This window comes from Aedes aegypti, chromosome 3 (assembly GCF_002204515.2).
Source record: "Aedes aegypti strain LVP_AGWG chromosome 3, AaegL5.0 Primary Assembly, whole genome shotgun sequence".
Classification (NCBI taxonomy): domain Eukaryota; kingdom Metazoa; phylum Arthropoda; class Insecta; order Diptera; family Culicidae; genus Aedes; species Aedes aegypti.
The window spans coordinates 193,319,510-193,346,304 of NC_035109.1; the positions used below are offsets into that span (position 1 = coordinate 193,319,510).

Genomic DNA, 26,795 nt, shown 5'->3' on the forward strand with positions numbered 1-26,795 from the left:
ACTTGTAGCAAGCGTTTGTACTTAGAAAATGTGTTTATTCTATCTGAAATTAATTTAATTTAATCGGTTCATCTATGCAACCGTTACAACACGTTACATACAGAAATCGAAGCCGCCAGAAATTTTTCAAATGTAAACAAAAACTCTTCTCAAATTTCTGAACTAAAACCGTAGAATTTCTTCGGTTTTCCATTGTCAATTGGTTGATTAGACTATGGGCAAGCATATTATACAACCAGTGTCGTGGACTTTGTCGCCAAACGATGAAAAATGCCGGGGGTCCAAAATATATACTTTGAGGGTCCAAAATGTATTGGTGTGTCCAAAATAATGACAAACAGTGCTTCACAATTCAATTATTTTGAGCGTTTTTTGGATATAACATGTCTGTATGGGCATTTTTATCAAGTAGAGGAAGTTTTTCTCTACATTTTGGCATGTTCTTTGACTTGGTTACGCTGTGCAATTAACTAATTGGAACAAAAAACTAAAATCACTTCCTTAGGGGGTCCAAAATACGACCGTTACCCTAGCGAGTGCGTATCGAACGATATCATCGCACGCCGTGCACGTAATAGCCGGAATGATTCCTATCTGCCTTCTACTGGAGGAGGATAGCGAGTGCTACAGGGATCGAGCCACAGGGAGAGGCCGGAACAGAGCGAGAGCCAACACGCTTAGTAAATGGCAGCAGCAATGGAACAACGCAGAGAAGGGCAGGTGGACTTACCGACTGATTCCAAACGTGTCGATATGGACCACTAGAGCGCACGGCGAGATTAATTTTCAACTGACGCAATTCCTGTCTGGTCATGGCTGCTTTAAGCAGTACTTGCACAGGTTCGGCCACGCAAGGTCACCGTTGTGCCCTGAATGCCGAGACATAGAAGAAACACCAGAGCACGTAGTCTTTACTTGCCCACGGTTTGCACAGCAGCGAAGCGAAATGACTGCCATCGTCGGAGATGACGTGAACGTGGAAAATATCGTCCTAAAGATGTGTAGTAATGAAGATAAGTGGAACGCGGTGAACCGATCTGTTGTTCAGATTATGTCAACACTACAGCGGGCATGGCGAGAGGAGCAGCGTCAGATGACGTAGGCAGCCCTGCCGAACGAAGAAGGGCGCCGGACTGTTTTCGACACTCTAAAAGAGCGGACGAAGGGAAAGTGATACTGCTCGGTTCCGGGAGATATTCCTTTGCCGGGGAACTCTCCGCCGGAGTAGGCTAGATCCACCGCCGGGGACTAGCTGAGTAGACGCGACGTAGCACCGGTCCCGGGTCGTAGGAGCACCAGTGAACCGGAAGTTAGCCTCCACCGGAATCGCTGGACTGACTCCGGCACCCTACCGGTCGGCCCGTAAAAAAATTGAAGAACAGCAGTAGCAGCAGCAGAAGAAGAATCGGTATCGGAAGAACTTCCATCGCCGGGGAATTCTTCGTCGGTGTAGGCTAGGTTCACCGCCGGGGACTAGTTGAGTAGACGTGTCATAGCGACGGTTGAGGGTCGTCGGGGCACCAGTGAACCGGAAGCTAGGCTCCACCGGAATCGCTGGACTGACTTCGGCACCCCTCCGGTCGGCTCGTATCGTAGAAGTAGAAGAATCGGTGTCGGGAGAAATTCCACCGCCGGGGAACTCTCCGTCGGTGTAGATTAGGTCCACCGTCGGGGACTGGTCGAGTAGAATACGTCGGAACGCTGGTATTGAATAGTCGGGGCGCCTACGAACCGGAAGTTATGCTCAACCGGAATCGTTGGACCGACCTCGGCATCTTACCAGCTGAACTATGGAAAGGAGATGGTCGCCGTAACCGTACGAGTGCGGGCTTTGTATGAGCTCAGAGTGGTGCACAAACTGGAGCCGAAGGGCTCAGAATGTTGCATGTAGGTACTAACAAATTGACAGGTCGCCAAAGGGCGAAAATAGGTATTAACAAATTACTAACGAGTGGAGCCGAAGGGCTCAGCATGAGGCACGTCGTTTAACGGTTTTAAAACTGCTAACAGGAGTCGAAGGGCTCAGGAGCCAAAGGGCTCAGGAGCCAAAGGGCTCAGGAGCCGAAGGGCTCAGGAGCCGAAGGGCTCAGGAGCCGAAGGGCTCAGCATGTAGAATAACAAATTGAAGTGGTGCGCTCAGCACGTTGTCCTCCCCTTCGAAGTAATACCGGAAGGTAGTTCCGGAGGGTGATGGTGATGGTACTAAACCTAGGAGAGTATTTTTAGTGGGGAAGGCACTAAGTGGATCCCACACCGCGCCAAAAATTACACTGGCATGAGCATGAACATATACAGGCCAGTCTATGAAGATTTTTAAACTCCTAGTTGCATGAAAAAAAAAAAAAAAAAAACACACACACGGACATGTGCTCAGTTCGTCGAGCTCTATCGATTGGTATATGAGACTTGGCCCTCCGGGCCTCGGATCAAAAGTCGGTTTTTCAAGCGATCTTTATACCCTTCTTATGGTTGTAAGAAGGGTAAAAAGGGGAATTTTAGAGATTTTTTGAAAATAATGATTTTTATCTCTGTAATTTATAATTCGATTGCTATATGATTGTGAATGATATCCGAGCTTTCAATCGACGAAAAAAGAGCTTAAATTGGATTTAAAATAGCTGAAAAATTGATCAAAATGTAAAAAATATGAATATTTCAGAGAATTTTTTTTTCCAGTACTTTAAAAAATTCTTCTGAAACTAGTAATCCGATTTCAATGAAAATTTGAAGGCTTATGATTGAATGTCAGAGCTTTCATTAGCCGATAAAAGAACTTAAATCGGTTCAAAAATGGCTGAGATATCGATCAAAATGCAGACAGTTGAAAATATTAGAATATGCTTTTTCTAGTACTTCACGATACTGTTTGAATCATAACTCTGTAACGAAATGTCCGATCGCAATGAAATTCAATAGCGTTCTATGGGAATGTTGTAGCTTTCTTTTAGAGCTAAAAGTGTTTAAATCGGCTGACAAACGGCTGAGATAATTGAGTGACATTTTTTGTAACACACACACACACACACACACACATACACACACACATACACACATACGATGTTACGTTCTGTAGCCCATTGTTGTTGGATGACATGAATTGGAGGGTGAGTGAGGAATATTCCCACAGTGATCATCAGGCGATTCTCTACAGCATCGGCCGGCGAATCTCCCCAGCGCCGATGAGAATGAGGACATACGAGCGGAAGTGGAAGACAAAGGACTTCGACAAGGAGGTGTTTATTGAGGCGCTTCGAACATACAGCAGGGCGAACCTTGACGCAGAAGAGTTGACAGAAGTGGTAGCAACGGCTTGTGATGCATCGATGCCGAGAAAGTTGGAGCCTAGGAACCGAAGGCGCCCAGCGTACTGGTGGAATGAGACGCTTAGTACCCTCCGTGCTGCATGCTTCCGAGCCAGAAGACGCGTCCAGAGAGCAAGAACCGAAGTAGAGAGAGAGGAACGGAGAATCGCTTTCCGTGAAGCTAGAGCTGCTTTCAAACAAGAGATTAAGCGGAGCAAGTCCAGCTGTTACAAGGAGCTATGTCGAGAAGCCGAAGAAAACCCTTGGGGCAACGCCTACCGTATTGTGATGGCGAAGTTTAAGGGTCCGGTGACACCAGTCGAAACATGTCCAGACAAGTTGAGGATTATCGTGGAAGGTCTGTTTCCGCATCATGACCCAACAGTGTGGCCGCCTACGCCATACGAAGACGAGGAAGAAGAACCCGGAGGTGTGCGAATCTCTAATGAAGAGCTACTAGCAGTGGCGAAGGGTCTGAAGGTGAAGAAAGCTCCTGGTCCTGATGGGATCCCCAATGTAGCACTAAAAACCGCGATATTGGCGTTCCCGGATTTGTTCAGGACGACGCTGCAGAAACTCTTGGATGAAGGCTGTTTCCCAGACAGTTGGAAGGTTCAGAAGCTGGTGTTGGTGCCAAAACCAGGGAAGCCACCAGGGGACCCAGCATCGTATAGACCTATATGTTTGCTGGACACACTTGGTAAGCTCCTGGAAAGGATCATCCTTAACAGGCTGACACAATGCACAGAGAGCGAGAGTGGCTTATCGAAGAGACAATTCGGATTCCGGAAAGGGGTCTCGACGGTGGATGCAATCCGGACAGTTGTACAGAATGCGGAGAAGGCATCCAAACAGAGGAGGAGAGGCAATCGGTTCTGCGCCGTAGTGACGATTGACGTCAAAAATGCTTTCAACAGCGCCAGCTGGGAGGCTATAGCCTTAGCACTGCATAGAATGCGAGTTCCTGGCTACTTGTGCAGTATGCTAAAAAGCTATTTCCAAAACAGAGTCCTGGTATATGAAACGGAGTTGGGTCAAAAGTCGATCAGGATCACGGCAGGAGTGCCACAAGGCTCAATCCTTGGTCCAACGCTTTGGAACGCGATGTACGATGGAGTATTAATGCTGGTGCTACCTAACGGAGTGGAAATTGTTGGATTCGCAGATGATGTCGTTCTAACGGTGACTGGCGAGACGTTGGAAGAGGTCAAAATGCTGACGACGGAAGCGATTGACACGATTGAAGCGTGGATGACTGGAGCAAAACTGCAGCTGGCTCATCATAAGACGGAGCTAGTGCTGGTTAGCAACCTCAAAGCTGTTCAGAGGGTTGAAATCAACATCGGTAGGCAAGATATTTCATCAAAACGTGCTTTGAAGCATCTGGGGGTGATGGTAGATGACCGTCTAAACTTCAACGCTCACGTGGACTACGCCTGCGAAAAGGCGTCGAAGGCGGTCAACACGATAGCGAGGATCATGCTGAACGTCGGAGGACCGAGAAGTAGTAAGAGGCGTCTCCTAGCGAGTGTAGCGGTCTCTATTCTCAGGTATGGAGTCCCAGTCTGGGCCGCAGCGGTAAAGACCAAGCGTAATCGGAGGATGTTGAACAGCACATTCCGTCTCATGGCCATACGAGTAGCGAGCGCCTATAGGACGATTTCATCGGAGGCAGTATGCGTTATCGCTGGCATGATGCCCATCTGCATCACCCTGGCCGAGGACGTGGAGTGTTATGAGCGAAGAGGCACCAGAAATGTGAGAAGGATCGTTAGAACGGACTCGTTGGCTAAGTGGCAGCAAGAGTGGAACAACGCGGAGAAGGGAAGGTGGACTTACCGTCTAATTCCAAATGTGTCACTGTGGGTTAATAGGAAGCATGGAGAAGTGAACTTCCATCTGACGCAGTTTCTGTCCGGACACGGCTGTTTCCGGAAGTATCTGCATCGGTTCGGACATGCTTCTTCACCTTGTTGCCCGGATTGCGAGAATGTGGAGGAAACACCGGAGCACGTAGTCTTCGAATGTCCTAGGTTCGAAGAAGTGAGGAGGGACATGCGAGGAGTCACTGTCGATAACGTTGTCGAAGAGATGTGCCGAGAAGAAAGCATTTGGAACGCTGTCGATAGCACGGTATCGAGAATAATGTCCGAGCTTCAGAGGAAGTGGCGTAGCGACCAACGATCTGCTAGCTAGAGTGAACGCACGAAAGGGAAGAATGGCTGCTCGGTTCCGGGAGATATTCCTTTGCCGGGGAACTCTCCGCCGGAGTAGGCTAGATCCACCGTCGGGGACTAGCTGAGTAGACGCGACGTAGCACCGGTCCCGAGTCGTAGGAGCACCAGTGAACCGGAAGTTAGCCTCCACCGGAATCGCTGGACTGACTCCGGCACCCTACCGGTCGGCCCGTAAAAAAATTGAAGAGCAGCAGTAGCAGCAGCAGAAGAAGAATCGGTCTCGGAAGAACTTCCATCGCCGGGGAATTCTTCGTCGGTGTAGGCTAGGTCCACCGCCGGGGACTAGTTGAGTAGACGTGTCATAGCGCCGGTTTTAGGGTCGTCGGGGCACCAGTGAACCGGAAGCTAGGCTCCACCGGAATCGCTGGACTGACTTCGGCACCCTTCCGGTCGGCTCGAAACGTAGAAAAAGAAGAATCGGTCTCGGGAGAATTTTCACCGCCGGGGAATTCTTCGTCGGTGTAGACTAGGTCCACCGTCGGGGACTAGTCGAGTAGAGTGCGTCGGGACGCTGGTAATGGGTAGTCGAGGCGCCTACGAACCGGAAGTTATGCTCAACCGGAATCGTTGGACCGACCCCGGCATCCTACCAGCTGAACAAAGAAAAGGAGAAGGTCGTCGTAATTGTGTGAGTACGCGCTCTGAATGAGTGCAGAGTAGTGTACAAACTGGAGCCGAAGGGCTCAGAATGTTGCATGTAGGTACTAACAAATTGACGGGTCGCCAATGGGCGAAAATAGGTACTAACAAATTACTAACGGGAGGAGCCGAAGGGCTCAGCATGAGGCACAACGTTGAACGGTTTTAAAACTGCTAACAGGAGCCGAAGGGCTCAGGAGCCAAAGGGCTCAGGAGCCGAAGGGCTCAGGAGCCGAAGGGCTCAGGAGCCGAAGGGCTCAGGAGCCGAAGGGCTCAGCATGTAGAATAACAAATTGAAGAGGTGCGCTCAGCACGTTAGCCTCCCCTCCGAAGTAATACCGGAAGGTGGTTCCGGAGGGTTATGGTACTAAACCTAGGAGAGTGTTTTTAGTGGGGAAAGCACTTTGTGGATCCCACACCGCGCCAAAAATTACACTGGCATGAGCATGAACATATACAGGCCAGTCTATGAAGATTTTTAAACTCCTAGTTGCATGAAAAAAAAAAAAAAAAAAAAAACAGGGTTGCAAAATGGTGAGTCGACAACCAGGAAGGAGCGTCCAACATAGCTCTGGTCCTCACAAGCCCCTACCTCACGCTTCCACGGGTCTAACGATGACAAAGACCGCCAGCAAAGGGTTGCGTACTTAGCTGGTAGTGCAACCTGGGCACTGTTGTCCTTCTGACATCAGCTAGAGTGAGGAGGTGCCAGGTGGGAGCTTGGGATTTTTACCCTTCCCAAGCGAAACTTGTACATACAGCCGTATGGAATACCACCTTTAGTACTTCCTTCGGGAGGTAGCCGAGCGTCTGGTCCATCTGACCAGGGGCTCAAGCACGGTCTACCTAGGATGTGGCGGGGGTTCATCAGTGGGCTCTGGTGAATCTCTACAAAAAACCACATATCTGCAAGTAACCCTGAACAAGCGACCTGGTACCGCTTTCAAAGTGCCTTAGCCCAACCATTGGAGTGCCAACCGGCACATTAGGATCGATGCCAGTAAGATCCTAATTACGGCATACTGGCTGCAAGGACAAGGACAAGGTCAAGGACTGTATCAACACGACGCTATAGAGCTGACAATCGCTCTATTCCACTTCCTTAGTAAGAACGGGTGACACTATTCTGAAACGGCAGGTGGGCTAATGGAACGGTTGCCCCCGTCCCGTTAAAACCGTGGCAGGCCTCCTAGTACGTTCAAAGCTCGCCACCTTAGCTGGTGGAAGTAGGCTCAGATGGATATTCCTGACTAGCGTCGATCTGGCTCTGAACCCGGTACCCCATGAAGGACCGTGTCAGCCCTCGCGTGGACCTCACTGCAAGCAAAGATACCCACGGGATCACAAGGACGACTACTTACGACGGGTGGAGATAGCGGCTTGGAGGGGGGACCCTTAAGCATGGAAGTGAATAACATCAACGTAGGTGAAGCAGCGAATCCGTTCGCAAAAAGTGGCTTGCCGAGGTCGCCACCGAAGCAAGGCCAACAGCAGGAGCTGGAACAGCAGCAGCTGGAACACCAGCAGGGCGAAGATGAGCTGCACGAGCAGCGAACACGTGAACAGGAGCGGCGGGATAAGTCGCAAAGTGAGCAGGAGCAGCGTGAGAGACAGCAGCAACATCAGCTGCAAAGTGCGTGGAAGTTACCCCCGAGCCAATCGAAGGTGGAAGCGGCGAAAACCGTCGTAGATGAGCTTCGGGAATTCGTCGATAAGAGGCACAACGTTCACAAAGACATTAAGGACCTCGTGGCAAGGATTCAAGGAACCCTCGGATCCGCCGTCAAGGACTGGAGGAAAGTGATGCAGAGGATTGATGCTGTTGAAACCGAGTTAGCGGCGACCAAAAAGGCCCTGGCAGCTGCGGTAGTGCAGCCGGCAAAAACCGGCATAGCCCCTCGGAAAGATAGCAAGGGGAAAGAAAGGTCAGCGGGAATAGGAACTACGCCAAGTTTCACCCCTAAAAGACATAGGTCGTCACCAGGAGACGAAAGACAGGCTGTACCCAAGAAGCCGAAAAATGCAAATCCAAAACCGGCGGATGAAGTGCTCAGTGGGGGACCCGGCGATATCCCATGGCAAGAGGTCCGGAACAAGAAGAAGAGAGGCAAACAGGAGAGTGCCAGAAAGCAAAGGCCAATCAGGAAGAAGGCAAAATGCGAAGCTGTTGTCGTCAAAACTAGCGAGGACACTTATGCTGAAGTCTTGCGGGCCATGAGGACGGACCCTCAACTAAAGGAGTTCGGTGCCGACGTTCAGAAGATCAGACGCACCCAGACGGGAGACATGCTCATCGAGCTAAAAAAAGACTCGGTGAACAAAAGCTCGACATACAAAGAGCTAACCGAGAGAGTCATGGGCGAAAAGGTGCAGGTGAAAGCCATGTGCCCTGAAGTGACACTCCAATTGCGGGATCTGGATTGGATCACCACCGAAGAGGAAGTGAGGACCGCCATAAAGGAACAGTGCGATCTGGAAACGGTGAAGATGACAGTACGGCTAAGAAGAGCACCGCTTGGAACACAGGCGGCGTCGATAAAGCTCCCAGTAGACGCAGCCAACAAAGCGCTGGAAGTCGGGAAAATTCGGGTCGGTTGTTCAGTATGTCCACTGAAGATCTCCCAGAGACCGGAGGGATGCTACAGGTGCCTGGAATACGGCCACCTGGCACGAAACTGCGAAGGACCAGACAGAAGTAAGCTCTGTAGATGGTGTGGCGACGAAGGTCACAAGGCGCAGGATTGCAACAATAAGCAAAGGTGCCTGATCTGCAAGGACAAAAGTCGCAACAGACACGCGACGGGAGGCCCTAAGTGCCCGGCCTTCAAGCGAGCGAGAAATTCTAAACCGCAGTGGAGGTAACTCAGCTAAACCTCAACCACTGTGACACAGCGCAACAGCTGCTGTGGAAGTCCGTATCGGAATCGAAGTGCGACGTAGCTATCCTTGCCGAGCCGTATCGAGTACCAACTGGAAACGGTAACTGGATCGCTGATAAGGCGAAGACAGCGGCAATCTGGACGATGGGGAGGTATCCTATCCAGGAAATAGTGTTCCAGGCGGACGAAGGCTTCGTTATTGCAAAGGTTAACGAGGTGTACGTGTGCAGCTGCTACGCACCCCCCCGCTGGACATTGGACCAGTTCAACGAGATGCTGGACGAGCTAACCGATAAGCTAGCCGACCGGAGACCAGTCGTCATCGCTGGCGACTTCAATGCTTGGGCAGTTGAGTGGGGCAGCCGTCTCACCAACCCAAGAGGGCGTAGTCTACTAGAAGCGCTGGCAAGGCTGGACGTAGACTTGGGTAACGAAGGAACAACCAGCACCTACCGTAGAGAGCACCTACCGTGAGAGGGAAGAGCGAAGAGTAACATTGAGGGCGGCGAAAGCCGATCTGAAAAGAGAAATTTCGCTGAGCAAGAGAACGTGCTTTAAGGAGTTGTGTCGCGATGCCAATGCAAATCCGTGGGGAGATGCATACAGGGTGGCGATGGCCAAGATCAGTGGTCCAGCCGTACCCGCTGAAACATGCCCAGAGAAGTTGCAGATTATCGTCGACGGGTTGTTCCCACAACACGCGCCAACGGTCTGGCCACCGACACCGTATGGCCAGGAAGGTGAAGAAAGAGCAATCATTACCAATGAGGAGCTCATAGAGGCGGCCAAGAAAATGAAGCCGAAGAAAGCGCCTGGCCCAGATGGTATTCCCAACGTAGCGTTGAAAGCAGCTATCACGGCCAACCCAGATATGTTCCGGACATCACTCCAGATCTGCTTAGATGAGGGACATTTCCCAGCACAGTGGAAAAGGCAAAAACTGGTTCTGTTACCGAAACCGGGTAAGCCCCCCGGTGATCCAGGCTCCTTTCGGCCGATATGTTTGCTCGACACACTCGGAAAGCTGTTGGAGAGGATCATCCTCAATAGACTGATGGCGTTCACTGAGGGAGAGCGTGGACTGTCGGAGTGGCAGTTTGGATTCCGGAAAGGAAGGTCAACGGTAGATGCCATCAAAACAGTGATTGACACTGCCGACAAAGCAAGGACAAAAAAACGAAGAGGTAACCGTTACTGTGCTGTCGTGACGATAGATGTGAGAAACGCCTTTAACAGTGCAAGCTGGGAAGCCATTGCTGTGGCGTTACATAAAATGAAGGTTCCGGATTATCTGTGCAAGATACTAGGAAGCTACTTCGAAAACCGGGTCTTGAGCTACAGCACTAGCGAAGGACAGAAGTCGAGGTCGGTAAATGCGGGAGTTCCGCAGGGCTCTATCCTGGGTCCAACGTTGTGGAATGCTATGTACGACGGAGTGCTGACGCTTAGGCTGCCAACAGGCGTCAAAATCGTTGGATTTGCAGACGACATCACGCTTGTGGTCATTGGTGACTCACTGGAAAGGGTGGAGGTTCTCGCTACAGAAGCAGTGGACGCAGTCGAAAACTGGATGTACGAGAAGAAACTGGTGATAGCCCACCAAAAAACGGAGCTGTTGCTTATCAGCAACCGAAAAGTGGTGCAAAAGGCTGAGATTACAGTGGGAGAACACACCATAGCCTCAAAGCGGGAGCTAAAACATCTCGGCGTAATGATCGACGATCGGCTGAACTTTAACTGCCATGTCGATTACGCGTGCGAGAAAGCAGCGAGGGCAGCCACGGCGCTGTCCAGGATCATGCCGAATAACTCGGCGATTTGCAGCAGTAAGCGGAGGCTATTGTCTAGCGTGGCTACGTCGATCCTGAGGTACGCTAGCCCGGCGTGGGGAACCGCAATGAAGACGAAGAGGAACCGAGTCAAGCTTAGCAGCACGTATAGGCTGATGGCCATGCGGGTAGCGAGTGCCTACCGAACTATATCTTCGGAGGCAGTATGCGTGATTGCCGGAATGGCCCCTATCGGCTACGTTTTGGAAGAGGATAAGGAGTGCTACGAAGCTAGTAGTACTGGAGGAGCCCGGAAGATTGCCCGAGCCGACACGATGGTGAAATGGCAACGCGAGTGGAATACCACTGAGAAGGGAAGGTGGACTTATCGCCTTATTCCAAATCTGGCGAAATGGGTGAGCAGATCCCATGGAGAAGTCAACTTCCACTTGACGCAGTTCTTGTCAGGTCACGGCTGCTTCAAGAAATATCTGCACAGGTTCGGCCACGCAGAGTCGCCGCTCTGCGCTGAGTGCCCAGTCGTAGAGGAGTCGCCGGAACACGTCATTTTCGAGTGTCCACGTTTTGCTGCGGAACGTAGCGAGATGACAGCGGTCTGCGGGGCTGACGTAACCGTAGACAACGTAGTGGATAGAATGTGTAGCGATGAGGTGATGTGGAACGCGGTGAACATGGCGGTGACGAAAATAATGTCATTGCTTCAGCGGAAGTGGAGGGAGGAACAAGCAAGTGCGCGCGGCGACAACTCAGGTCGGGTTTCGTAGCCCGGTCGTATACTGCCCGAGCCGCGCACAAATGCTGGAGAGCTAAATGGCTAGATCCACCGCCAGGGACTAGACCGAGCAGAACGCGACGCAGTACTGGTTCTGGGTCGTTGAGGTGCCGGTAAACCGGAAGTCAGTCTCCAACCGGAATCGCCGAACCGACCCAACCGGTAGGTATGCATGATCGGGGACCGGACCGAGTAGATCGTGGAAAAGCACCGGAAGTTGTAGGCTTCGTGGCCGTGCGGTTAGCGGCGTCAGTCGTTTAGGCATATTGTGCCATGAAGTGTGGGTTCGATTCCCACTCCAGTCGGTAGAAACTTTTCGTCAAACGAAAAATTCATCATTGGGCTACTGGGTGTTTCGTGTTGTCCGTTGCCTAATGTTTGTGATTGTTCAGTCTGTGCAGCCTTGAGCTGAAGACGGTGTGAATTGTCTTGCCAAATTGGTCGTCAGGGCACCTGTGAACCGGAAGTCATCCACCAACCGGAATCGCAGGATCGACCTTGGCACCTATCCGGGCAGCATCGGTACCAGAAGAACTTCCACCTCCGGGGAACTCTTCGTCGGGGTAGTGTAGATTCACCGCCGGGGACTATCCGAGTAGTGCGCGAGAACCTGGAGTGCTAAATGGCACGCGTCCAGCACCGAGAGAACTTCCTTCGTCAGGGAGTTTCGGGCACCCATGGTATCGTGAGCCGAATGGCTGAATATGGCATGTTTAGATCACAAACTAGGAATACTAACAAATTATTAATGGGAGCCGAAGGGCTCAGCATGGCATGGATTAGGAACTAACAAATTAATGATGGAGCCGAAGGGCTTAATGAAGGGTGCGCGTAGCATGTGTCGCCTCTTCTTCGAAGTAATACCGCAAGGTGGTGCCGGAGAAGAATTCTTTACGGTGACGGTGTACCTAGGAGACTGTTTTTTAGTGGGTAGGCGCCCCATTGCGAATCCCACACAGTGCCAAACCATACACTGTGGCATGAGCATGAACAAATACAGGCCAGTCTTGAGAAGATTTTTTTAACTCCTAGAGATGCATGAAAAAAAAAAAAAAAACACACATACACACACACATACACACACACATACACACACACACGGACATGTGCTCAGTTCGTCGAGCTCTATCGATTGGTATATGAGACTTGGCCCTCCGGGCCTCGGATCAAAAGTCGGTTTTTCAAGCGATCTTTATACCCTTCTTATGGTTGTAAGAAGGGTAAAAAGAGGGGAATTTTAGAGATTTTTGAAAATAATGATTTTTATCTCTGTAATTTATAATTCGATTGCAATATGGTTGTAAATGATATCCGAGCTTTCAATCGAAGAAAAAAGAGCTTAAATTGGATTAAAAATAGCTGAGAAATTGATCAAAATGTAAAAAAACGAATATTCCAGAGAAATTTTTTTTTCCAATACTTTAGAAAATTCTTCTAATGATATCTCTGAAACTAGTAATCCGATTTCAATGAATATTTGAAGGCTTATGATTGAATGTCAGAGCTTTCATTAGCCGATAAAAGAACTTAAATCGGTTCAAAAATGGCTGAGATATCGATCAAAATGCAGACAGTTGAAAATATTAGAATATGCTTTTTCTAGTACTTCACGATACTGTTTGAATCATAACTCTGTAACGAAATGTCCGATCGCAATGAAATTCAATAGCGTTCTATGGGAATGTTGTAGCTTTCTTTAAGAGCTAAAAGTGTTTAAATCGGTTGACAAACGGCTGAGATAATTGAGTGACATTTTTTGTAACACACACACACACACATACACACACATACGCACACACATACACACACACATACACACACACGGACATGTGCTCAGTTCGTCGAGCTCTATCGATTGGTATATGAGACTTGGCCCTCCGGGCCTCGGATCAAAAGTCGGTTTTTCAAGCGATCTTTATACCCTTCTTATGGTTGTAAGAAGGGTAAAAAGAGGGGAATTTTAGAGATTTTTGAAAATAATGATTTTTATCTCTGTAATTTATAATTCGATTGCAATATGGTTGTAAATGATATCCGAGCTTTCAATCGAAGAAAAAAGAGCTTAAATTGGATTAAAAATAGCTGAGAAATTGATCAAAATGTAAAAAAACGAATATTCCAGAGAAATTTTTTTTTTCCAATACTTTAGAAAATTCTTCTAATGATATCTCTGAAACTAGTAATCCGATTTCAATGAAAATTTGAAGGCTTATGATTGAATGTCAGAGCTTTCATTAGCCGATAAAAGAACTTAAATCGGTTCAAAAATGGCTGAGATATCGATCAAAATGCAGACAGTTGAAAATATTAGAATATGCTTTTTCTAGTACTTCACGATACTGTTTGAATCATAACTCTGTAACGAAATGTCCGATCGCAATGAAATTCAATAGCGTTCTATGGGAATGTTGTAGCTTTCTTTAAGAGCTAAAAGAGTTTAAATCGGTTGACAAACGGCTGAGATAATTGAGTGACATTTTTTGTAACACACACACACACATACACACACACATACGCACACACATACACACACACGGACATGTGCTCAGTTCGTCGAGCTCTATCGATTGGTATATGAGACTTGGCCCTCCGGGCCTCGGATCAAAAGTCGGTTTTTCAAGCGATCTTTATACCCTTCTTATGGTTGTAAGAAGGGTAAAAATATAAGAAAATTGAAAAGGGGGCTGGTTCATCGCGGGGAGGCGTTATTGAAAAAAGGGTCTGAAAACAGCGAGTTTTTGAAACTTTGAACGCCCATATCTCAGAAGGAGTTCTATAAAAAACTATACTTTCTTCGGTGAAGATTTGGATCAAGGAAATGATCAATATAGCAAACAATGGTTAGTTGGGAATTTCACCGCATGATGGCGCTATCTTAAGGCAATCTGACGTTTAATTATATTTCTCTTTCCTGCACACGCACGCATATGGATTGTTCTCATACGGAAACCGTTTCCGTATGAAACCAACAAATCCCATTTGATCGCGTTGCTGGAAAAAGAAGGGTGCAATACCCTTATGGAGCTCATATATTTGTTATGCGGTTCTATATCTTGAGATACTGAGTGTTTGGTTTTATATCTTTGTACACCCGATTCTGTTTTTGCACGGATTTTTTACACGGTCATGCAAAAAAAGTTTCCATACATTTTTTTCCGCCAAAACCTTATTTTTGCAAGAAACGTTGAGAAATAATATTCCTTTTTTGCACGGTTTTTAATATATTGAACTGAAACCGTTTTTTGCACGATACGCATCCCCCGTGCAAAAAAAGAATAGGGTGTAAGGAAAGTGTACCAGTTATGGCCATAATAATTCCCTATTTGGCCACATGTGAAATTTTGATAACTTTCACATTTTAAATCTTTTTGAATGTTTTAACCCCAAGATCTATCTTCAATCTAACTACTACAACACAAAAAATTTCAAAATTTGAAGACTTGAAAGTAATCACATATGACGAAATAGGAAACCCTTATGTCCATAACTGGTACACCTACCCTATATAGATTTATAGCAAGACCGTGATAGCGTTAGTGAACTGTAGAACTAGAACTCCGATAATCGAATGGAACAGGTTTAAACCGAACACCCAAAAGGGCTTATTCATTTTACGAAACATCGAACATGGGGTTCTATAGAGCGCTGCATATGACGAGCCTAACCTCACTTATTTGACAGCTGCTGGTCCTGTTGTTTACGTTTCGGACTCAGTCGTTTTTTCCATCATTTTTTCATCTTCGCATTACTATCACCAGCATGCTGATGGTGACGATTTTCCACGGTAGGAAGATAGAATAATACGATCCGTGGGTATCTGCAGTGGATTTGACCTCTCCTCGCAGCAAACTTTCACGAAATTAAGAATGATTCGAAAAAAGTACTAAGTCCAAACTGTAAACAACAGGACCAGTACCTGTCAAAATTGATGCGTGACGTCACAGTGCAGTGGAGTATGAGCCTCTGTACGTGCCATAAATTCTTTTGTTCTCATGACTTTTACTGTGCGCCGTGTGTTGGTGCTGTCTCGCTCTCTCTCACGGGCAACTTGAAAACAGGGCGCACAGCAAGGGGTGGATCACTCTTGATGCATTCGATGCATCGGAAAAATTATCTGCATTTAAATGCATTTCTTTTTCGTACGAAGCTCATGGCTTACTTTAGATCGTTTCTCTAGCGAAAACAAAATATGTCAAATTTGATGATGTATTGGGAAATTGAAAATCCAAAAAATAGATAGTTCGATACAATTTGATGTGACTCTTCTCACGGATTTCCGGAAATTGAAGGGTAATCACTATTCTAATGAGAGCAATAATCCAAAACGTTTTTTTTTCAGCTACTGAACATAACTATTGAGGTCGATAAAACACATTCAAAGACGTTGTCCATTTTGTGGAAGTTATTTTTAAATTCATGCTGGGATATTACTACCCATAGAATCCTTCGATAAAGTGACCATAGTCGTTAAGGGTCAAGAAAGGATAACGGCATCCGCTTACCGCGACGTCTGATTTCCGGTACGTCCTGTTTTCACTAGCCAGAAGAAATTATGTAAGGATTATTCTCAGGATTCAATCTCAGTAGATGCCAATAGTTTCGTCGCAGTTTCGGAGGAGCAAAATCCTATTGATGTTAGCTGACGAAACCTCAGAGAAAAAGACAAGCATACTTTGGAACTGAGAGACCATATATCTTGGCTTCAGTGCAAATTCCGTGAGAGAAGACGAAATACAATATAAAAGGAAAGAAGGGACTGTGGATACTGGTTCTTCATACAAAAGCAAACAAAAATTTCAAATCGGCATCCCAAATATATGAATAAAATAATCGTGTACTATTGATTTACTGTATAGTTAACCTAAAGCTAAAATCAGGTCTGCCCAATGTACGGTTTGCGGCCTCGTTTTGTGCGATTCGTGGAGAGCTCGAAGACCCTTCCCATATCTGGCCCTTTCGCTGTTCTACTAACTTATACCATTGCTGTATTGAAAAAATATGGCCCGCGAAACAATACTGTATCTGTGTTTTGGGGATGGGATTTTAAAAATGTGTTAGATACAATGGATATGTTGGAGGAAATATTAATGTCCAACTGCTAGTCAATATTCGATGCGCTTGTTGCTCGAAAACCAACGTGTTATGGACGCACCAGTAAATCTATTACTTTTCCGTTTCGTGATCTAATCCGTAATTAAGTAGCAAATTTGTATTCTTTTAACGCTTGCAATGTGCCTTGTTGGAACTCGAGTAGTTGAAAAGTTTCTTCAAAGCAACTCCCTTCCACCAGTTTTACATGTTTATTAATACATTTATCCCTAGCTTTTATTCTACTTCATTCCATTAGAATGGCCAAGAGCTCCCTTTGTGATGTCTTCTACTGTTCTAAATAGGTTTGTAATACTTTCCGCCGTTTATCTACTCCGGTTAACTAAAAAAAAACTGGAAGAAAAAAAATAAATATTATTCAGGATTGCAGAGAAAATTGAACCAATAACAATCAACATCTCGCTTAGCTTGACAATTTGATTGTGATCTCATTTATCAGTGCTAATTTGATGTTTTGATGATAAAAAATGCATTTCTTGCATTTGATGCACATCAAATGTGCATCGATAAAAGTGATCCACCCCTTGGCGCACAGTAAAAGTCAAACGTTTTATAGCATGCATAGGCTCATAGCAATTGGTGAATAGGGGTAAAATTCAGATAACGATATACACTGTAAGGTCAAAGTACCCTTTAAAGGGTAAAAAAGTACCCTCTTTGAGGGAAACTAGTTTAACTCATTAAAAGAGTAAAGGGCCTTTACTCTTTAAGCCTGGTATCCACATCCTAAGCCTGGTATCCACATCCTAAGTAGAGCGGTCAAGTACAATTTGTTGCTAATTACCAAAGTAATTTTGACAGCTGATCCAGTATGAGCGAAGTGTCATTTTTACTTGCGGAATAATTGAGCGGCACATTTTTCCGTACGGAATAGTGACAGCTCCATTTGATTTGTACGGCAGGCGTTACCAATGTTACGAAATCAGCTCTACTTGTCAACTGGATACAGCTCAAGTAATTTAGACAGCTGAAGTATTTCTTGGCCATTACTTGTCCTATCCTTTTGCACAGTACTTACGAAGTGGATACTACCCATTAAAGAGTGAACGGCTTGTACGTCAAATCAACGAGTGAATTTTACCCATTATTGCCGCCAAATTTTTAATGAAAATGGGTAAAATTTACTCTGTTTCCATTTCTTGTATATTTTGATATTAAATGCTACTTTAACAAAAAAATATCAATGTAAAACATTAGATGCAGGTTTAGAGTATGTTTATTTTATACAGATAATCAATTGAATTACAAAATTTCAGTTGAAACATCAACGGGAGAATAGCGTCAACTCCGAATGGCATGTGTCCTAACAATTCAGTATTTCCGTATTCCCTCATTCATTTCCAGAGGTATTCCGCGGATGGAATACCAGCACATCTCGGTAGCGATAGGTATTTTCAATCCGGATCTTCGACTCTGGAGTTTTAATGCAACTTGTCCTGTAATTTGTGAAACAAACTGATATTCATATTATTCATTAAATCAGTTGCACTTACCTCTAGTCTATTTTTCGATGCGCTAACTATATATTTTTTCTTATAAAAATGTTCCGCGAATAAGTCAGGATCACCATTTTATTGAAGTTCAAGAAACTTTTCACCCTTTAATGGGTAAATGCTTCGAACTTCAATATGGGAGAAAAGTACCCATTATTTCGCATTTGAAATTACTCTTTATTTTGACGTTTCCATACATCAGGAAAAAGTGGGTATTTTTTCCACATTAAAGAGTAATGACGAGTTTACAGTGGAGAAAGTTCTAGAGTGGCTCTCCACCAACATCAGTGAATTTGTGTTCGACTCCGAAAACGGCATCTGTTGAGGCGCCACAGTGCCTGTCGCAGCGTGATGTGGCGTTTCCACGCCGGGTGTGTCAGAGCGCTTCTCATGGCTGTACTCTGACCGCTTCGTTTTGGAAAAAAATTTATTAAATGTTGTTTTTTTGTTTAATACATTCGACATTCTGCCTCATAGTGGAGTAACTTGACCCGTTACTGACCAAAATTAATTAACTGTTTCTGTGAAGCATTTTGAGGATGTCGTGCTTAGTAAAAGCATAGATGGTGCTTGGGGTCACCATAGAACTTTGACCTTATTCTTTGCAATAATACTTTGATGGTTCTGGGATTTTTGAGAATGTTTCTGGCACAGTACTTTCGGATGGTGGAGCGAATAATATTGAATTTTGACACATGGTAGAGCGACCGATTACGTCGTAGAAGACATTTAGGGTCTGCGTTTAGGGTGCAGGTGTTAAGGATTTATTTATGGTGGTCTGAAAGATACGGAATTTTGCCACACAGGGGTGTAATTGAACCTGATATCAGACCAATCATATTTCAATATGTTGAGGATATTTTTATTAAAATTGCTGAGGACATAAAATTTGTCTGAAGTATCGAACTGATTGCTCATTTCAACGCAATTATCAACATTAATCATTTCAACCTTGGCAAGGTACTGTGCGTACCGTAATTTCGGGTGAAATTGATCATTTTTCACGGTTTTTCTAGTCTGTTTTCTATAATGGTAACAATGCCAAACAACTAAATGCAGGAAAACAAGTACGAAGGTGAGCCTCATCGACTTATTTACCGAAATTTTCTAACAAATGTCATTTTAGTGTTAACAAATACCTCTAAAACAAAAAATCAGAGGATCTCATTTCGGGGTGAAATTGATCACTTGTCAATGCCATTATTGTTAGTTTCCAAAACAACTCTATATGATAAATTTGAGCTCCCTGAATCCGAATGTGCTTGTAAAATTCTTAACAATGCAATATTTATATAAATAACGAATAGTTAAATTTCAAGAACTAAACGGAAAACGCCTAAATGTATGCAATTTCCTAAGGAATTCAATGATATCTAACAGAAATTCAATTATTTCAACCATATGAGCTAATTGGTACGAGTTTTGGTGATGAAATCTGGTTTGGGGATTTATCTCAAACATCCTCACAAACTTTCAGGTTTATACCATGTTCAAATCCTTGCTTATAAATAGAAGTTCATAGCTGTTTGTCAATACCGCACCAATGACAAATTAAAGACCTCGATGTCCCTTGCAGTTGCCCAAAATTTTATGGCTCGTAAGGTAATCTAGAATGCCGTGAAAAGTGTACTGCGATCTGTCAAACTTGGGTACCTTTTATACTACCGAGGGACCAAATGCAGTACTAGAAGTGGTACACAATCTGAGCCCGAGTGTGACGGACCTGACTGCACCGTGCATGATTTTGAAATTTTACGTTATTTTCATAGTAATAATAAACATTCTTTAACGCAAACAACTTCACAACACACAATTCTACAATAGTTACGACAAGCAACGTTCATTTACTGCAGCTTACATTGATATTTGTGCTCCATTACGAATAAATAAAATCGTGTGGTACGATATATTGATATTTGTGCTCCATTACGAATAATTAAAATTGTGTGGTACGATGATCAATTTCACCCTTCTGATCAATTACACCCGATTTTACGGTACGTATCGATACCTGGCGAACGTCGGTAACAGTCCTCCAGTATTTTCTTGTCATCATTAATATTTGTAGCATATCAATAATTTTATACAAATATTAAAATGGCCAGGCCCACTGTGCAGACTTGATGTTTGAAGGTAATTCAAAAATGTACGGCGATCAAGTTATTCATGAATGAATATCATGATAGACGAAAAATTTTCCGTGAAGGAAGAAACGGGGACAACCGTACCAACCGTTCCATGTAGCGAGATAGGCAAAATCGTTGGGAGTGGAGTAGCTAAGAATGTTAATGCGCACTCCATTGTTGTTTGTAGTCCATTTCCTGGGATAGGACACAGGTATTTCTCCCTTGTGTCCTGGCTCTAGAGCCTAGGTTTAAGCACCATTAGACGTTCTCTGAAACGAAAACTGACTCCCACCCGTTTTGCAAATATTTACGAATAATGTATTTAAGTTAAATTCATCGTATGCAAACCATGTGCTAATGGCTACCTATGAAGTGTGTGAAACAATTTTCGAGATTTCCAACATTCCTTGTCTCTTTACAAAATAAGATTATTTGGCTGAAAGGCGCGTAAGGTATTACAATCACTTCTTTTCTCATAAACGCCATTTATAGACAGCTTTCTATAATATTCAAGAAATATCAACCGATATTTTTAAAAGCTTGTGAATAGTAAACGAAATCCAATATCTTTCAAATGTATGATGTTAATAACACGAAAAAAATATCAACTATTGATTCCAGGTAGACCCTTCTACAAGTACAAGCCGGACTCGATTATCCGGAGTATCGATTTTTTTCACTCCGGATGATCGAATTCTACGGATAATCCAATCACTAAAAAATAATTAAAAAGTGCGAAGAAGAACTTAAATATTATATTTTTTGTTGTTTTATTTATATGATGCAGTGACAGTTTCTAGGAACATTAGCGGCCTTGAAAAGAAAAACAATTTTTTGACCAGCTTACACAAAAACACCTTTTTTGAAAACCCCCTTTTCCAACCTACGTTCAAAACTGCTAAATCATGCATATTGTATATTGCAATACCAAATGATCACATGTTATAAGCATAAGCATAAGCATAGATGACCGCACAATTCGTAGTTGCTACTCCGTGATTGACCAGAACAATCGAAGTTGCACAGAGATTTAATGAATGGGGCTTGGGATTAGCTTACCATTCTTCAATGTGCACAAATCGAGAGCTCAAAATCTGAAAGTCAATAACGGCGCCGGCCACGTCCTTACAGTCATCGGGGAAGGGAAGGAATATTAGTTCGACAACCGTTGTTACTAGAGACCGAGATCACCTCTGCATCTCCACAGTTGTCATGGAAAGGATATTGAGTTAGTGGGATAAGGTATAGATCTGGGAGTCACCGAAGTTTGGTGATGCGATCCATGATATAATCACGCCTAACCGGATTCGCGATATTATTCGATAATCGCATTATACTCTGAAGAAGTGTTCATCACTCGCCTCCGCAAGAGCAAGCGACACGATCATTAGATCAAACCAACCCCCCCGCGAAGTGACAGATAACGCAATTTTCACGTACCTACTTTCAACGTAACCAATGGGGCCATCCACCGATGCCGGCTCAATTTTTCACTATGGCAGATCGGAATTTTGTTTCGTTGTTGACGGGTGCAAAACAACGAATGGAATGAAATGAAATAAGGGCGAGTCTGATATTTTCGTCTGCCAATGGAAATAAATTTAATAAAATCACCAAGTTTAAGCACCAAATGAACTTAAGAGCGTACCAATTTGTTCGATGAAAAGATTAAATGACGTGTTAGTGCTTTGTTTTGCGGAAAAGTAATCTATAAGAAATTACTTACAATACAGCCTAACTGATTTGTGGATCGCTTTTATGCTCTCAAAAGAAAGCGCTGGCCGTAAAATAAAATAAAATAAAATAAAATAAAATAAAATAAAATATTGTGGGCCTCGTGGCCGTGCGGTTAGTGTCGTTAGGCATTTAAGGTGAAGATAAACCGAAGCCAAACCTCAAATTTTCAAGAGCACGAATCTGTAGAACCGAACACCCGTTTGAACTGAAAACTTAATCGATTGGTCTCTACCAGCTCGTGACCAATCGATTAAGTTTTCAGCTTAAACGGATGTTCGCTTCTCCAGATTCGTGCTCTTGAAAATTTGTGGTTTGGCTTCGATTCATCTTCACCTTTAAGCGCATCGTGTCATTGGGTGTGGGTTCGATTCCCGCTTCAGCCATTGAAACTTTTCGTCAGGAATGTTTCTCAACTGTGCCACTGGAGCATCCTTATCCATTGTCTAGTGTTGAGCTACATTCCGTGCAGCTAAATGGCTGAAGACGGTGTCCTTATCTTTTTATTGGAGATCGAATCAAGTCGAAAAGTGATATTTTTTTATTTGCAGTTTTTTTTCTATGCGGATTAGAACACTTTTTCTCATACTCACCACCAGAGGTCTAAGTTTCAATCAAATAAGCCTATGAACTAATATACGATGACGTCACGCTGCAACTTTCAGCGTGAAGAAAACCTTTACAGCGGGCGATGTATACAGAAAAATAAATGATTTCGTTGCACATTCATCCACGCATTGTTCATCCGATGAACATTCGTGTTGGCTTGGATGTCATTTTATGTAAACATATTTAGATCGGAAAAAATCAACAAGAAAAGTAGACCGTGGATAAGTCCATTGGCTGAACTATCCAGCTTTTTGAAAGCGGTGATGGCCGCCAAAAGTTAGCTTACTTTCTGGTAGGGATCAAACATATTGACGTTTGGCTTTATTCCGGTCAATAGGCAAATTTAATGCGCCACCATCATAGAGGTCGCTAGGGAAGAAGGAGAGAAATGTCATTGAAAATGTTTGTTTACGTCCAAAATTCATTTTTTTTTTACCCAAAAATTAGCTCATAATCAATTAATTATTAAACTATTTTCCATTGGCATAATCATTTCGACCCTTTATTCTTGCGATACGCGTGATTTCATAACAAATTTAACCACAAACAAAGAATCCGGAGGTTAATAACCTATGTAGCCAAACACCAATTTTCCAATTTTATCCCACTAATTGTACATGAGCACTGTAGGATCTGTACATTTTCGAAGGAAAAAAAGTTTATCAGGTTTTTCAATGCTCTCTAATTGTCTACAACATAACTATTCCGAGAAAAAGTGTAATATGTTTGCTCTTCCCTATGCTGCACACGGTGCGGTCTCAACTCAACCTCTTTTATGACGGTTCTCCTACTAGCCACCAGATGTCGAAGTGATCGTTCAGCTTTGAAAATATTAGCCTATTGACTTGTCCACCGGTGTTATAAATTCACTCGGTTAAAGAATTTTGACGTTTTAGCGGGTTACGTAGATGCTTCTCACGTGTTTCGGTCAAGTGTAAAAAATCTTGGACTGAGTAAATTTAGTGCACCGGTGGATAAGTCCATATCAAGCGACCCAAGTCAAACGCCAGATCACTAGATCCTATTTTGTAAAAGTGGGCTAATTTTTGGTGATATTAGCGTTCGTAAAAGCGGGATACTTCATCCAATAAGCTTATCTGATTGAAATTTAGACATCTGGTGATGAGTATGAGAAAAAAAGTGTTCGCACCCGCAAAAGAAAATGAACTGCGAGTTGATATAATCTCAGATTGATTTCAAGCTTATAAATACAGTCAATTTCCCATAAATTAATGATTATCGTAAATATCTAAGGGATGATTAAAATATTATGTAACGAAGAAATTTGCCAATTTAAACCCCCTCCTTCCCTGAAGTAACAGGTTTTATATGGAAAATTTCAATTTATTGTATGGACCGAAACACTACAAAATATCCCTTATCTCTCCTTGTTGTGTTTGAACGTAATATTTGAACGATCCCTAACAAATTTGTCTTGCTTTGAATTGCCAAGTGGTCAAAAAATAATTTCGTAAACAAAGGAACGGTTACTATAAGCAACTCACAGCATGCGGACCACATTACACCACTATTCAAAACTCGCTCGTGGGCCATACAAAATCTTCCCGATGACCGTACAAATCCTTTTAGAGAATCGCTATTTGGTGATAACTCGTTTATAATGATGTTACAAATGCCAAACAAAAAATGTAAAACTTTTTTTATGTCCATCAAGCATAATTCTAGTTTACGCCCTATTTTGAGAACACTCCATGATTTCATTGAGTTTGACAGTACCACGGACCAAAATTTTTCGGTACATTGACGTTGTACTGCAGCTGTCATGATGCTCCCGGGTTGGATCAAACACTACTGGCGCTCGCGGCACTTTTTCACTCTAACGTGAACGACGCGCGACAAGTTTGATCCTGCCCTCGTCACCCGCCCGCGCAGTGCAGGAGCAAGCAACAAGGTCGAATGATCAAACACTACTTTACTCGACAGGTAGCGACAAATAAAAAAAAATCAAATATTTAGGGAAAAAAAGTTGTGAACGACGGAAACCGATTGTGTACACTAATCGTAATGCGCGGCAGCTTTTTCGGCGCAACTCTGTCCCTTGCGGTACGATCCTGCATGTTGTCCATAGCAAAGCCTTAGCTTATTCTTTTGAACGCACGCGTCTAACACATACCGCACGAGTGTTCTCAACGCATGCCATGTATAAAACCACCTTCCGCGTTCGCCCATCAACGAAGGGAATGATTCGTTCAAACTCGCAATGTTACATTTCATGAACAATCTTAACTTCGCCTACGCACCAGATGTGCAAATCTCTCACGACGCCCGAATACTTCCCTTGCGAGTTGAAAGTCCTTTACCCCACACAATCCCGCGCTACGGCAACGCAAAAAAAAAACAAAGGAACTCTCGGGAGTCACGCAACCGAAGTCACACCAGTCACCGCCGAACACAGTGGATGAGACTCGCACCTCGCACACCGTGTCAACATGGACATTAACACATGCACTTTCATTGCGATGAGAGTAACAAGAGAGAGATCGTCCGAAACGTCTCTCACTCTCAGATTGGTGGGTGAGAGGAATGTTGCTGAAAAAAAAAATCCACCGATCAACATTAATCACTTCCTCCACGTGCTCTGATCCCAACATCAATCAGGAAGAGTACAGCGATTCACCCACGCATTTCATTTTCGCTGTTTCAAGTGAGACGGTGGAATTGTGGAAACGGAGACCCGCTGCCCATGGGGCTCAAGGAAACCATTGTAAAAAATGAACCATCACGCGTACACGTCACCTTCATTTCGGTGAACGAGCTGAGATTGTTGTTATCGATCCATCCACCGACAAACCAAACCCACTCGAAGACAAAAAAAAAATAAACAGCACGCACCGATTTCACAAACACATATACTAGCGGGGAAAAGGGGGAATGAGTTGAACGCTCTCAAGCTCCAACCTACCATACACATATAACACACCTCACACAGCATATTCACCCATACAATGAAGCACGCTACCACACTTACAATTTCACCCTGTACCTATCACTCGTGCTGGTCATAAAAGCAACAATTAAACATTAACGTGGTGGCAACAGGGAGGTTTACTACAACTATAGGAAGTACCTAATAGGTACATTTCAGCAACACGTTTGCTCCAGCTGCGCGAAGAGAATGTCAAGCCACCTAAAAAATATCAAGAACCAAACCTTCATCTGTTGAACTTTCAGCGCAAGCCATACCATTCACTTTCATTGTACCGCATAACACAACACTACTACTGCACACGGTCATCATTATGCCAAAAATCACTCACACTACCCTGATATCACTACCCTCTCACACTAAATAATTGAATGTGTATACGCTTGAGTTAATTTGAAATTGGAGAGAGAAACAGATACGAATAAAGAAAAAATACTTCCTTATGCTCGGATCCATTGGCAGCCATTTTTCCCGGTGGTCACTGATATACTTTCAAAGCAATTTTTCACACTTAAAATTGTTACACTGGGCAAGATTTTAAACAAATTACATTGGAAATAAATTCCTGGTATGGATTCACTAAAATTCACGAATTAAAATAGACAATATCGTACAAAAATGATATAAAACAATGGACACGCACAAAATCACATATATACTGAGCTGGTGTTGCCAGCTTCTCAATACCAAATGATCACATGTTATGCGTAAAAACTGAAAAATACGAATATCAAAAAACATATCCCGGATAATCAAGTCTAAAATTCCGGATAATCGAGTCTAAAAATCCGGATAATCGAATCCCGGGTAATCAAGTCCGACCTACCGCAAGGACGCCATTCACCGCTCATTTAACAGCATTTCAACATGTTAAATTCTGTCAAAAATCGGCTGTTCGATATTTTTCACAATTTTTTGCACAAGACGCAAGATAAAACATTTGTTTTTGCAGCAAAAAAGTTGAAATGTGAAAAATGTATAATGGTACCGAATGACATGTGTGCCAATGACACAGGTTTAGGGCACCATTCACCGCTCATCCCAAGTATGAGGCCCTGTATACAGCACTAGTCGGAATTAATTTACTTTCATTAGCTGGTTGTATTCTTTGTACTATAGTACGACAACATATTGAACCATGGCAGCTAAGAAGCATTT

General features: G+C 44.2%; 1 protein-coding gene across 1 annotated transcript in view; it reads left to right on the forward strand.

The window, feature by feature from the left end:
• The window catches only part of LOC5571397 (aldehyde dehydrogenase, mitochondrial), a 36,695-nt gene that overhangs the window by 7,645 nt on the left and 2,255 nt on the right, over positions 1-26,795 (forward strand). The gene's annotated exons all lie outside the window — the stretch shown is intronic.